We start from the raw sequence: 13,152 nt of genomic DNA, 5'->3' as shown, positions 1-13,152 counted from the left end.
TCTGCCATATAGGGGGTTAAAAGGCATTTATAGAGGCAGAGTGGCATATAGGGGGTTAAAAGGCATACCATGGGGCACTCCAGAAAAGCCTTATACCCTCCTATATGCCATTCTGCCCCATGATATGCATTTTAACCTCCTATATGCCACTTTGCCTCCAGAAATGCCTTGTAGCCCCTATATGCCACTCTGGCATTTAGGGGGTTAAAAGGCATATCATGGAACACAGTGGCATATAGGGGTATAAGGCATTTCTGGAAGGAGAGTGACATATAAGGGGCATAAGGCATATCAGGGAGGCAGAGTGGCATATGGGGGGCATAAGGCTTTTATATAAAAAAATATTATACAGTTTGTTAAAAAAAATAAAATTGTTTATTTACCTTCTACTTCTTCCACTTTGGGGCTTTTTCATCCTGGCCTCCGTCCTCTGGTAGCTGCAGGCCGCCGTTTTCTATGTTGACAGGATGTCAGTGACAGGACATCCGGTGCTCCAGCAGTCTGAGTGTGAGGGGGCGGAGCTTTCACCCCTCACGCTCCTCCCATCACTATGCGGCCATCATTTATTTATTTTTTTTATTGAATATGCCGGATCGGCTTGCCATATAAAGTAAAATAAAAAAAGTATTAAAGTAGCTCCGGCCGGCGGTGTCAGCACGCATCGGCCGTTTCGATTAAATTTCCATTAATCTGATGGCCGCATAGTGATGGGAGCAACATGAGGGGTGAAAGGTCCGTGCGAGGGGGCGGGGCTTTCACCCCTCACGCTGCTCCCATCAGTAGGTGGCCATCGCACACGGCCGCTGAGTGCTGATGCCGCCGGCCGGCGCTGCTTTAATACTTTACTAAAAAAAGAAAGTAGCGCCGGCCATTTAGATTAGATTTCGGGCAGCCGCCCGGCCTACGAATCTGCCGGCCCACCGGGAAATTTCCCGGTATCCCGGTGGGCCAGTCCGGCCCAGGTCACGGCGTGCCCACAGAGACGGCTCTGCGTGCCACGCGTTCGCCATCACTGAACTAGGGAACTGAACTGTTTTATATGTATCTAAAAATATGGTTCAAACTGAAAGCTTCTGCATTTACAGAATGCAACAGGATATCCACGAATCCGCAATTCCGGTTATGATAAAACAACCTTTACTTTCACATTACATATAAAACAATACAATCAATACTACCGTAATCCCAACATTAAGACACAACACATACCCGTAAATTACAATATTAAAAGTAAAGGTGAGGATTATTTTAACGGGTTCACCAAGAGAGCTGTAGTAACTCCCAGAGATCACCCACATGTATCCTCCTGTTGTCCCCGGAATAACTTCCAGCACCAGCCAGCGTGCACACCTTGGAACCCTGCTATGTGTACCCAATAAGTAGACACAACTACCTTGAATTGAGTACAGCACAGCAGGAATGAACAGTTTATTGTTGTAAAACATATATCCATAGAACTTCATTAACATAAATTAACATTGATAAACAGGTACATGTAGACAACCCAACCTTTAATCCCCTTTAGCTACTGAATCTCTCCCTGGCAGCAATCCTGTTAATGGGATTAGTTTACACAATGAAGTTCCTGCCTATGCAATCTTTGTTTGGCAGCCAGGCTGGAGCCATCTCTGACTATCTTGGGGCCTTGTGTGACAGGTCATTCTGTCACAATTATAAATACAGTACATATATACTCTGGCCACTTTATTAGGTACACCTTGCTAGTACCGGGTTGGATCCCCTTTTGCCTTCAGAACTGCCTTCTTAGTGGCATACTTTCTACAAGGTGCCTCCAATTCCACCACATCCAAAAAGGTGATCTATTAGATTGAGATCTGGTGACTGGAAGCCATTGTAGTATAGTGAACTCATTGTCATGTTCAAGAAACCAGTTTGAGATGTGAGCTTTGTGACACAGTGCATTATCATGCTGGAAGTAGCCATTAGCAGATGGGTACACTGTGGTCATAAAGGGATGGACATGGTCAGCAACAATACTCGGGTAGGCTGTCACACTTAAACGATGCTCAATTGGTACCAATGGGCCCAAAGTGTGCCAAGGTTCAACGTGTTGTGTGTTACTGTTGCCTTTCTGTCACCTCGAATAAGTCTGCCCATTCTCCTCTGACCTCAACAAGGCATTTTCATCCGCACGACTGCCATTCACTGGAAAGCTTCTATTTTTTTGGACCGATCTCTGTAAACCCTAGAGATGGTTATGCATGAAAATCCCAGTAGATTAGCAGTTTCTGAAATATTCAGACCAGCCCGTCTGGCACCAACAACCATACCACATTCAAAGTCTCTTAAATCCTCTTTCTTACCCATTCTAATGCTCGGTTTGAACTTCAGCAAGTTGTCTTGACCACGTCTACATGCCTAAATTCATTGAGTTGCTGCAATCTGATTGGCTATTTGTGTTACTCAATTGAACAGGTGTACCTAATAAAGTGGCCAGTGAGTGTGTGTGTATATATATATGTATGTGTGTGTATATGTGTATATATATATATATATATATATATATATATATATATATATATATATATAATATAATATAATATTGTGCCAGGGAACAGGGCATGGTGGAGGATAACATGTACATTTCCCACAAAATACTGCAGTGCAATGTATTCAATAACCCCAGGGAGAATGTTTTGTTACCGACAAAATAATGGTAATACTGAAGTTATGTTTGGGTCCCTGGGGTGGAACATTTGGAGAGAAGGGAGGGCCAGTGCTCCACTCCACAGTTAGCTTGCAGCAGGTGATGCAGCCAGTCCAGGAGTTCTGGTTATCCCAGAGAGTTGCTCACCTGTGACCAATGAGCAGCAGGGGGCTGCTACAAAAAAAGAGCCCTGTGAGATTCAGGTGAGAAAACACAAGCAGTGAGTGAGACTGCATTTTTCTCCTAAAGAATCTACTGAATGGTTCCTAAACGAAAAGGTCTGTGGTAAATGTTTTTGTTGGTAGCGGGTAAGCCGTCCAACGAGAGTTAGTTGCTATTTGTCAGTGCTCAGAGAGCAAGGTTTTTCTTTTTTGTTTGTTTTATTTATGTTTGTTTACAGACCTTTTAATAAAAAAGGACTACAATTTCTAAAAAGAATTCAGCCTTATGTGGTATTTCAAACCTTAAGACTGTGTGGTTACATGATCCCAGCTCACATATGGTGGAGAATGCCGGGACCACATTGATAGTCTGGAAAAGGAAACAATACCACAAAAAATAAACATGGAGGATGTTATTAAGGCTTTACTACAGGCAGCAGCCACACAGCAACAAGCTACAACTGCCCAGCAAAAAGCTACAACTGTCTAGCAAGAAAATATTAGTCTTGCAGCAACTGTTGCTTGCACAAAAAGAGGAGCAACAAAATGTCACTCGTGCCATGCAGCAGGAGGTCCAGGGCCTATCTGAGAGGCTGGCCAGGTATACTGCAGAAGTGCCACATAGTTCTAAGACTCTGAGAGTGAGTAACTATTTGCAAAAGATGGTGGCTACAGATGATGTAGAGGCTTACCTGATGGCTTTTGAAAGGACAGCTGAAAGAGAACGTTGGCCTGAATCTGAATGGGCAAGCCTTTTAGCACCGTTCCTGAGTGGAGACCCTCAAACGGCATATTATGATTTGGAGCCTGCAGAAGCCTGTGACTACGGTAAACTGAAAGCAGAAATTTTGGCCCGCCTGGGAGTCACAATAGCGGTTCGGGCCCAGAGATTTCACTCCTGGACTTATAATCAAGACAAAGCGGTACGGTTACAAATGTTACAGCCAGAGGTTAACTCATCTAGCCACATCGTAGAACAGCTTGTGATGGACCGGTTCCTGAGAGGATTGCCTGTTTCCGTAAGGCGGTGGGTCAGCCAGAGCGATCCTAAAACTGCTGATGATCTAGTTGCCTTGGTGGAATGGTATGTGACAGCTGGAGAATTTTTGCAACTCCCTAACCAGGAGAGACTTAGGACCCCGAAGATCCAGAGTCCCAGTAAGTTTGGTAAGACTGATCCAGGGAAAAGGGGGTCTCGGGAGGAGCAGATGGGGTTTTACAACCCAAGGGACACTACAGCAAAAGGCAGGAATTTTGTGAGGCTGGAAGAGACCACACCATCCTCAAGAATAATGCCTAATTATACGGTTAAGTGTTTTCAGTGCAAAGAATATGGACATATTGCAAAAGACTGTCCTGAGAATGTTGTTGCAATGGAATGGAATGTTGGTGATCGGTGGGGTGCTTATTCACTTTTCTCTCACTCCGTATATTCTGTCACACAAAATGAGTGTCTGAAGGGCCATCCCTGGTGTACTTTAAAGGTAGAGGGAAAAGAAGTAAATGCTTTACTAGATTCGGGGAGTATGGTTACACTTCTAGACCAGGGTCTGTTAAAAATAGATGACTCCCAAAATCTAGAGGTTGCCTGTATACATGGGGACATACACCAGTACCCCACTGCTGAGGTGATTATTGAAACGCAAAGTGGTACTGTAAATCATAGAGTCTAGTGAACGGATTAGTCCATGAAATGATAGTTGGCAGGGAATTTCCCTATTTTTTGACTTTATGGACTACTGCTGAAAGGGTTAACTCAGTACCAGTAGAGGGCGCTGTTAGTGACTTTCCCTTTTCAGATTTATTGGGGGATGACTTGGACAGAGAAGCTGCTGCTAGGAACAAGCATTCAGTCCCTATAGAAACATTAGTGGGGAGTAACACTGAGGAGAGTGAGGCAGGTCCTTCTAATATGACGGAGCCTGATGTAGAATTGACTGACCTAGAAGGTAACCTGGGTAACTTCAGAGCTGCACAGTGGGAGGACCCCACTTTATCTGGGGCTAGAGACCAGATCGCTATGAGGAATGGGGCCCCTGTTAATCCTGGAAAAACCCTGACCTATTCCATATTTTGAGGTAGAAAATGATTTACTGTATAGAGTTGATAAATTAGAGTCGGTTAAACAACTATTGGTACCCCAGGCATACCGACATACAGTATTAAATCTAGCACACAGCCATATTCTGGGAGGGCTCCTAGGGGTTGAAAAAACAAGAGAGAATTCTCAGGAGATTTTATTGGCCAGGTGTCATGGCATCAATTACAAATTATTGTTCCTCCTGTCCTGATTGCCAGTTAACTGCCCCTCTTACAGCATACCGTAGTCCATTAGTGCCCTTAGCTATTATAGAGGTTCCATTTGAACGCATTGGTATGGACTTTGTGGGCCCTCTTATAAAATCTGCCAGAGGACACCAGTACATATTGGTAATAGTAGACTATGCTACGCGTTACCCTGAAGCAATACCTATGCGTACAACTTCAGCAAAAGCTATTGCTAAGGAACTTATGTCAATGTTCAGCCGGGTTGGGATTCCCAAGGAAATACTGACAGACCAGGGAACTCCATTCATGTCCCGAGTTACAAAAGAATTATGTAATCTCCTTTGTATAAAGCAGTTGAAAACCTCAGTATATCACCCACAAACGGATGGTTTGGTGGAAAGATTCAATAAAACCCTAAAGTCTATGCTTAGGCCATTGATAAAGGTGGGAAAAATTGGGACTGCCTTTTGCCTTATTTAATGTTTGCTATTAGAGAAGTCCCTCAAGCCTCTACTGGGTTTTCTCCTTTTGAACTCTTGTATGGTAGACACCCTAGAGGATTGCTAGATATAGCCAAAGAGACTTGGGAACATGAGTCTACACCACACAAGAGCATCATAGAGCATGTAAATCAGATGCAGGAACGGATGACAGCCATTATACCCATTGTTAGAGAACATATGGAGACTGCTCAACAATGTCAGCAGAATAGCTACAATAAAAATGCCAGGGTCCGCGCGTTTAAACCAGGAGATAGAGTGCTTGTTTTGGTTTCTACTGTAGAGAACAAATTCCTAGCAACGTGGCATGGGCCTTATGAAGTAATTGAGAAAGTGGGAGTAGTGAATTATAAAGTAAGACTGCCTGGAAGACGAAAGGAGATACAAATTTACCACGTGAATCTACTTAAGCCATGGAAAGAAAGAGAAGTGCTTGTGACCATAGAAGTATCAAACCTCCCTCCAAAGGATAATGACCCTGCTGTCATTATATCCGAAACCCTGACTGTACATCAGAAGAGGGAGGTAAAAGACTTTATTAGATTAAATAAAGATGTTTTCTCCACAGTTCCAGGGAGAACTGCTGTAATAAAGCATGATATTGTCACTGAACCGGGGAAAAGGATCCATTTTAAGCCGTATAGAATACCAGAAGCTCGTAGAGAAGCAATCAAAGCAGAAGTGAAGAAAATGTTGGACCTTGGGGTGATCGAAGAATCCCAAAGTGACTGGTGTAGCCCAATTGTGCTTGTACCAAAGCCTGATGGTACAATCAGATTTTGCAATGATTATCGGAAACGTAACACAATATCCAAGTTTGATGCATATCCCATGCCGAGGGTTGGCGAACTTGTGGAAAGACTTGGGAAAGCCCGGTATCTCACCACACTGGATCTAACCAAAGGCTATTGGCAAGTGCCCCTCACAGAGCGGGCAAAGGAAATTGCTGCTTTTTCTACTCCAGATGGACTTTTTCAATATAAAGTGTTACCTTTTGGTTAACATGGGACTCCAGCAACATTTCAAAGAATGATGGACCGAATCCTAAAACCACATACCCTTTACGCAGCGGCTTACTTGGATGATGTGGTTATACACAGTGAAGATTGGGAGTCTCACTTACCAAAAGTGCAGGCCGTCCTTGATTGCATACGAAATGCTGGCCTGACGGCAAACCCTAGTAAGTGTACTATTGGCCTAGAGGAGGCTAAGTATCAAGGGTATTCCATTGGGAGAGGGTTAGTCAAGCAACTTGCTAAAATTGAAGCCATACGGAATTGGCCACGGCCATTGACTAAGAAACAAGTCAGAACATTCCTTGGTCTTGGCTATTACAGGAGATTTATTTCCAACTTTGCAACTATAAGGTTTAAGCTAGTGACTGATCACGCACCAGTAACTTGGATGAGTCAAAACAAGGAGAAAAATAGCAGAGTTACACGCTGGTTCCTTAGTTTACAACCCTATCATTTCTCGTTAGAGCACAGGGCAGGCTCTAAACAGGGTAATGCTGATGGTCTTTCACGTAAACATTCACTTATGACCGTGGTCGCTCACCTCACAAGGCTTGAGCTGGGGGGGAGGATGTGTGACAGGGAACAGGGCATGGTGGTGGATAACATGTACATTTCCCACAAAATACTGCAGTGCAATGTATTCGATAACCCCAGGGAGAATGTTTTGTTACCGACAAAATAATGGTAATACTGAAGTTATGTTTGGGTCCCTGTGGTGGAGCATTTGGAGAGAAGGGAGGGCCAGTGCTCCACTCCACAGTTTACTTGCAGCAGGTGATGCAGCCAGTCCGGGAGTTCTGGTTATCCCAGAGAGTTACTCACCTGTGACCAATGAGCAGCAGGGGGCTGCTACAAAAAAAGAGCCCTGTGAGATTCAGGTGAGAAAACACAAGCAGTGAGTGAGACTGCATTTTTCTCCTAAAGAATCTACTGAATGGTTCCTAAACGAAAAGGTGTTTGGTAAATGTTTTTGTGGGTAGCGGGTAAGCCGTCCAACGAGAGTTAGTTGCTATTTGTCAGTGCTCAGAGAGCAAGGTTTTTCTTTTTTGTTTGTTTTATTTATGTTTGTTTACAGACCTTTTAATAAAAAAGGACTACAATTTCTAAAAAGAATTCAGCCTTATGTGGTATTTCAAACCTTAAGACTGTGTGGTTACATGATCCCAGCTCACAATATATATTATATAATGTGCGTGTATGTATATATGTCCCAGTCTGGTGCTAACGACTGCACCATGCCATCGCTAGCACTACCCTACCTTGATGGAGGTCTGTGGACCTCCATCACCACCTAGCCTAGGGGCGATCTGCCCCTCACACTGAAGGGCATCACCGGGGCCACCCGATCCGCCTGGTGACGTCACCCGCGCAACTGACGTCACCGCGCAACTGCCGATTGTCAGTTAAAGAGGTATGGGGGCATGCTGCTTAGATGCCTGTTGGAAAGGTAATCGCCTCACCTTTCCAATGGTATAAGGCTTGTAAAAAAAGAATAAAAAATAAGTTAAAGTAAAAATGTAAAAAAAAAAGATTTGGGGGGCTTTAAAGGCAGATACATAAAGATCAAAATTTCCTAGAGACCCCCAAATTAAATTATCTAAACATAAACTAGTTTAACTTTTTACGTTTTAATCCCATGATCCCTTTGATCATGGGGTTAAATTTAGCCAATGGTAGAGGGAGGCAATTTTTTGAAAACCTGATGATATGTAAATGAACTGCAAATATTATTAAAATCAGCCAAATAGCCTGTGGTAGGTGAGTAACCATTTCATCCCTGGAGAAGTGATTTTGTTTTTTTCTCCCTTTACCATAATTTCTTTGGGATTTTAAGGGGAAGAATGGTGTGTGCTTCTGTGAGTGAATGGAGATATGAAAGGCGTGTGAATGGTCAGTAATTAGGGTTAAAGCCTTGACGTGGCATTACTGCTCACGTAGAAAGTTAAATTATGGCACAGAAAGTACGCATTTGCAAAAACACCCCTTGGCACATCAAATGAGGGGCTGCATTTGTTTCTAGTGTGCAAGACACAAATGAACATGTCTGTAGAAAGGAAGGTATGATTGACAACCAACTGTATGCCAATGAAGTGAAATGGTGTTCTGATGCAGAGATCCAATTGGCAAAGCATCTCTATACAAGACCTTAAAATGGTCTCAAACATTAATGGAGATTCTTCTCTGCAGAGCACATGGCAAATCAGTTAGGACATTTGGTCACCTTTCACTCCCTCCCCCAGTGCAATGTCCTTTCCCTTTTCTATCACCTTGGTCTGTAAGGGTCACTGGAGAAGATAGGTTACCAGGGGAGTGTCCAGCAGAAGGAGGACTTATTGTGTTTATAAAGTCCTGCTAACTCTCTCCCTCTCATCACAAGGGAGTGGTAATTGTATCACGTGTTTACTGCTGTTTCTTTGTTATTTCCATTCAATCAATGAATAGATAGTTTGGTAACAGCATATACTAATTTATAGTAATTTGTATATGTATTGTTAATTTGTTTAGCCTCTCAAATATTGTTAATTGCAGAAAACAAGGAGTGTGGACTTGGAATAGTTAGTGGTTATTGATAGCATAACAGTGTGTGTGTATATATATATATATGTGTATATATATATATATATATATATATATATATATATATATATATATTCATACAGTAAATGTTATTCAATAATTACAGTAAGATTCATAAAATACAGACACGTTTTTGTTTATAACAATGTTGCTATGGTTAGAAACATTTTCTAGCCAAAGTGACATATTCCATCATTTGTTCACTGAACTTTTGTCCTAGAAATACACGTAGCCCCTCATTTGAAGCTCTAAGGGGTGTAGTTTCTTGAAATGCGTACCCTAATTGAACTTCTCAGATGTCTAGACCACTTTAACTTCAGATATGGCAGATTTGAAAGTCTTGTTAAAAAATTGTCTTAAAACATTTAGGGTGATGCCTGCGATTAGACAGCTGGGAAGTTATATTATGGTACATAAAGTATACATTTGCAGAAACTACACCCCTTGGCACATCAAATGAGGGGCTGCATGTATTAGTAGCACAAGACTGGAGTGCGCAAGACATAAATTAACTTGTCACTTTTTTTTTTATAAGTGTGATACTTATTTGTTGTGCACGTCAGATTTATGATACAAATACAAATAAGAACTCATTTGCTGCAGCTGGGAGTGTAGTTTCTAAAAAATATATAGTTTTGTTGGCATATTTTAACATCCGAGGCAGCTAGAGCTGTTTAATTGACGGCAGCCATGCATTAAATTTAAACCAAATGAGACATACACATATATAAAATGGTATATTTGGAATCTGCTGGGTGTGCTGAAAAAATCAAGAAATTCCCAAGAAATTTACTAATATATACATATAAACTGCTCATAATGTGGATAAATAGTAATTTTTAACCTTCTTCCAAGAAAAAAACTTAGGTTGTCATAATAAATAGTGAAGAGATTAAACTTTTAGCTCACTTGCAGTTACCTCAAATTCACTTATTACATTACCTCAAAAATAGAAATGCCGTTGGTTGTGGAATCATTTTGCTGCGCAGTGTCCAATTCAGAATCTCCAAATCATACCACAGTGTGTCTGAGGTACACAACTGGCATGTTTACTAATGTATTTAATATTATGTAAATATCTAAATATTACCCATACCAGAAACCATGAAAAGGTACATTTATCTGAGGGGAATGATTTCGTCAACATCACATTAGTACCATTTAGTCTGAGAAGTGTTTTTTTCGGTTTCAATTCTCCATACAGGTATTCAACAGACGAGGGCCAGTGCTGGCTGAATTATACTTTCACTGATGAACCTCTTATGTTTACTGGTTTGGCATCTGAGCCTGGTGCTCGTTCCTTAATGTCACAGTGTGGGGTTATCACCCTGGCAACTTTCGTCGAGTGTGGGTGTCATACACAATTGACTTTGCCAGCCTTCTGACTCACAGCTGTGAGTATAATATACACTATATGTGTATTTGTGTCTGCCTGCCTTGAGCCTTATATCACCTGCCCTCAGGTGATGACCCATATTCGGTTTGACAGAATTTGACCAATTTTATTTCCTTAGTGCTCCAGGTAAATTCTCTTGCGAAATGCTGTCTCTTTCTATTCAGGTGAGGAGCATGACTACATTAAGTGGTTGGCACATTCAACTGATCCCGAGCACCAGCTGATGGATGTGTGTTGGGATATAAGGAGCATTATCTACGTCTGCGCAAATCCTCTATGTGTCGGAATGGACGAGGCTACATAGTGAACAGAGAATCGACTTATTGTAGATGCACACTGGATGACTATATGTGGTAAAGGCACATATTCACACTTGCATATTAATATAGTCTTACTGGTATTCTATACAAAAAAATACTTTTGTATGATGTTTACCTTCTCTCCTCAAAGTGACTTTGGATATTTTCGAAAAGAGAATGAGTCGGTGTGTGAGGAGCAGCCAGAACTTCGGGCCATGAGCTTGAACTGTGTATATTTGGAGAGAAGGAAAAGCTTAGGACCAATGGGTGAGTGCTATGTTTTCATGTGATACTTTATAACACGTTTGAAACATTCTACTTCTGTACTTTATATTAAGATTTTCCTAGCATGTACCTTTTCCTCTGGAATCGGTTTCCATATTTTTTCTATTGAACCACAGTTGTACTCCGCTAATTTATTATGTGTTTTCCTACCCACCAGTTATCGAAAGATTCCTGGGGATAAGTGTGTTGGTGGAGTAAACCCGATACGAGAGGAAATGGACATGAGGAGAAAGTGCACCGGTGACCTAGAAACAAAGGTATAAACCTCTCCCATGTGTCTACATCTCTACATTGCCCCCAGGATAGTACAGCTCTTGTGCTTATGGTTTAACTCTCACATTACTCAGCAGCAGAGTAGGTGGAACAAGCCACCTGAAACAATTTATGCTTAAAGGTTTAATTACATGTTTTAAGACATTCTCTCATTATGCTGTTTAAATCAAGACTGACAATAGGTGAGGTTTATTCACTCGACGTTTGCAGGACAATTGCTTTGTCAATGATTAACATCATTAAGCTTTTTGAAGAACTAACTTCATCCATATGAAGAGTGTAGCTGAACCATTGTAATTCAACTCAGAGAATTTTCTTAAACATAGCATCACTGATTTAAACTATACAAAGTTTCATGTCAGCACTTCCTGTGGCAGAAACTAGTCAATGTGTCAGGAAACTGGGTCCATACGGACGACTGTAATGACCCAGCGCGCCCAAAGATGGAGTTCAGGAGTTCAGTATGCAGTAGCGGAGTCTCAGGACAGGGCTTGGTGCGGGACGACTGCACTCACACGGGAGATGAGCATCTAGGGTTGTGCAGCCACACACCAGCGCCCAGATATAGCAGCGGATGTAGTCCAGAACGAAGTTAAATCCTGCAGGCTCCCTGGAACAGGCATGAGACATTGCACAAGACTCATGTGCAGGATGCTGCAGGCTGGGAGTGTGGAAGCTAAGCAGAGGTTATAGAAGAAACATAACAAGCAATGGATGGGAGATCAGAACAGAGCAAAAAGAAATCCAGGAATGGATTCAAGCAAACCAGGGAAACTGAAACAAGAGTGAGATATGCAGCTCCGCAGGCTGGGTAGGATCATGACACAATGCTAGCCCTTCATCATACATAGTGGTCGGTGAGTTGAGAACTCCTTTTTAGTTTGAAGCACACCAATGGGCCCTTGGAAGTCTTTGTATTCCAGTCACACAAAACAGACACTGAGCTTGATTACGAGGGCACAAGATTTATTTATCTGCCGTTGATCTGTAATATGAGTATCTGTTTTTGTATATACACTCACTGGCCACTTTATTAGGTACACCTTGTTAGTACCCGGGTTGGGACCCCCCTTTTGCCTTCAGAACTGCCTTCGTTCTTGGTATACTTTCTACAAAGTGGTGGAAACATTCCTCAGATATTCTGGTCCATATGGACATTATCTATATTTATATGTAGCTATTATGCTTATCATATATAAAATAGTCTTATCACAGTAGGAATTGTCGGTGATGCTGGGCAAGGTTAAAGGTGAAGGTCCAATCAATGTAGGTGTGCAGCATAGCTTTACCAGAATTGATGTTCTGCTGTTGTGTGCCGTGGGGCATATTGGTGTGTGGAAGGCTGCAGATTTATATGTGCAGCAGGGGAGATGTGATTTGGGGTAGGAGACTGCTACTGTCACCAGATCTCAATCCAATAGAGCACCTTTGGCATGTGGTGGAACGGGAGATTCACATCATGGATGTGGAGCCAACAAATCTGCAGCAACTGTGTGATGCCATAGTGTCCATGTGGACAAAAATGAGGAATGTGTGTGTGTGTATATGCTAGTATAAATACAATATCCTTGGGAGGCAGACAATACTGTGAACAGTGGGTGCAAGCTGGAGCAGGAGGTTGACAGTGCTGTGTGCAGGGGGGCCTGGATGAATGACTGACAATGCTGTGTGCTGTAGGGGCTGCATTGAGAATGCTAAACTGATGTGTG

The 13,152-nt window shown here is 42.2% G+C and overlaps 1 pseudogene; it reads left to right on the top strand.

The window, feature by feature from the left end:
• Window positions 1-13,152, top strand: part of LOC149287868 (sortilin-like) — a 49,321-nt pseudogene that overhangs the window by 35,641 nt on the left and 528 nt on the right.

This window comes from Sceloporus occidentalis, unplaced genomic scaffold (assembly GCF_023333645.1).
Source record: "Sceloporus occidentalis isolate IW3139 unplaced genomic scaffold, rSceOcc1.0.p SCAF_55, whole genome shotgun sequence".
NCBI classification, from domain to species: domain Eukaryota; kingdom Metazoa; phylum Chordata; class Lepidosauria; order Squamata; family Phrynosomatidae; genus Sceloporus; species Sceloporus occidentalis.
Note: the sequence above shows the minus strand (reverse complement) of the source record. Positions and strands in the feature narration are given on the sequence as shown.